The sequence below is a fragment of the Octopus sinensis genome, linkage group LG23, assembly GCF_006345805.1.
Source record: "Octopus sinensis linkage group LG23, ASM634580v1, whole genome shotgun sequence".
Taxonomy (NCBI): Eukaryota; Metazoa; Mollusca; class Cephalopoda; order Octopoda; family Octopodidae; genus Octopus; species Octopus sinensis.
The window spans coordinates 11,750,953-11,753,517 of NC_043019.1; positions in this window are offsets into that span (position 1 = coordinate 11,750,953).

Below are 2,565 nucleotides of genomic sequence, written 5' to 3' on the forward strand. Positions count from 1 at the left end.
ATATACATATATACGACATGCTTCTTTCAGTTTCCGTCTACCAAATCCACTCACAAGGCATTGGTCGGCCTGGGGCTATAGCAGAAGACACTTGCCCAAGATGCCACGCAGTGGGACTGAACCCGGAACCATGTGGCTGGTTAGCAAGCTACTTACCACACAGCCAGTATATAATAAAAATGTATTATTGTTATTTTAATGCCTCTTTTAACAATGCTTGCATGGGTGAGACGGAATTTATTGAAGCAGATTTCCTCAACTGGATGCCTCTCCTGTTGCCAATCTTTACCTGTTTCCAAGCAAGATAGTATTTCCCCCATGGCCAGGTATGCACAGAAGACTGGAAATTAATGACTTGACTTATTACGACACTGATGCTCACGACTATTATGTGATATCAAGAGAAAGCGACTCGGGTGCACATGCACACACACACACACACACATGTACATATATATGTTTTTACATTTTGAGTTCAAATCCCACCTTGCTTTTTATTCTTTCAGGATTGGTGAAATGAGTACCAGTTATACACTGGGGTTGATGTAATTGACAAGTCCTTCCCCCCAAAATTTCAGGTTTTGTGCCTATAGCAGAAAGGATTGTTAACATAGATTAGCTTGCAGCTTTCATTGAAGGTTTTAATTTCAGTCACTTTGAATCAAGATGTTTGTATCATAGAACCAAGGGGTAGTCTTAGGTGAGTCACAGAATGCATAGACTTATAGAATCATACAGTATTTAACCATTTTATTACCATATTTCTATTGAAAAACACTCTCTTTTTTTTTTCAAATGATTTTCAAAATAACGAAGAATTTAGCTGGTGTTTGGAACAAAACTTAATATGGAATTTTGCTGGAAAGTTCTAATTTAGATCACTTACCTTTTAGTACCATATTTCTGTTGAAATACCACATTTCCTTTATTTCAATTAATTTTGAAAATAACAAAGAATTTAGTGAAATACCTTTGTGATTATTGAGCTGGTAAAGGCGGTGAGTTGGCAGAATCATTAGCATGCCAGGCGAAATGCTTAGCGGTATTTCGTCTGCCGCTACGTTCTGAGTTCAAATTCTGCCGAGGTCGACTTTGCCTTTCATCCTTTCGCGGTCGATAAATTAAATACCAGTTATGCACTGAGGTTGATATAATCGACTTAATCCATTTATCTGTCCTTGTTTGTCCCCTCTATGTTTAGCCCCTTGTGGATAGTAAAGAAATAGGTATTTCATATGTTCAAATTCCACCAAGGTCGACTTTGCCTTTCCTCCTCTTGGTGGTTGATTAAATAAGTACCAGTTACGCACTGGGGTCGATGTAATTGACTTAATCCCTTCCTCCAAATTTCAGGCTTTGTGTCTACAGTAGAAAGGATTATTGAGCTGGTGTTTGGAACCTAAATTAATGAGAAATTTTCATGGATGGTTTCAATTTAGATCAGTTTGAAACAAGAAGTTTGTATCATAGAATCAAGGAGTGGTCTTTCTCATGAGTCACAGAACAACAGGAACTGATAGAGTCATAAAATATTTAATCCTTTTATTACCAAATTGCTTTTGAAATTCACCACTTTTGTTTCAATTAATTTTGAAAATAATGAAAGATTTAGTAAAATAACTATCTGGTGTAAGGTGTAAATTTTGATGGAATGTTTTTAGATTAGTTTAAAACAGTAAGTTTATGCTACCGAAGCAAGAGGTCTCGAGCAGATTGCTATGACCAACGTTAAAAGAACTTATCAATAACTCAATTGTGAAATACGCCATGGAAACCAGGAAATTGGGCCCATGAGCCTGGCTAGGCTTTAAAAGGACGCATTTATTCTTTTACTTGTTTCAGTCATTTGACTGCGGCCATGCTGGAGCACCGCTTTTAATCGAGCAACTCGAACCCGGGACTTATTCTTTGTAAGCCCAGTACTTATTCTATCGGTCTCTTTTTGCCGAACCGCTAAGTGACGGGGACGTAAACACACCAGCATCGGTTGTCAAGCGATGGTGAGGGGACAAACACAGACACACAAACATATACACACACATACATATACATAGATACATATATACGACAGGCTTCTTTCAGTTTCCGTCTACTAAATCTACTCACAAGGCATTGGTCGGTCCGAGGCTATAGCAGAAGACACTTGCCCAAGATGCCACGCAGTGGGACTGAACCCGGAACCATGTGGTTGGTTAGCAAGCTACTTACCACACAGCCACTCCTGCGCCTATTATTTATTTATCTTTATATTGTGAAATGATAAATATAAGGATAAATAAATAATAAATGCACCCTTTTAAAGCCTAGCCAGCCTCATTGGCCCGATTTCCCGGTTTCCATGGCGTATGTGTTCCCAAGCTGGATGGGACACCATTCCATCGCAGCATTATTCATTTTTGCCAGCTGAGTGGACTGGAGCAACATGAAATGAAGTGTTTTGCTCAAGAACACAACGCGTCGCCCGGTCCAGGAATCGAAACCACAACCTTACGATCATGATGTTGACACCCTAACCACTAAGCCACGCTCCTCCACAGATATAAAGATACGTTTGTGTATGTGTGT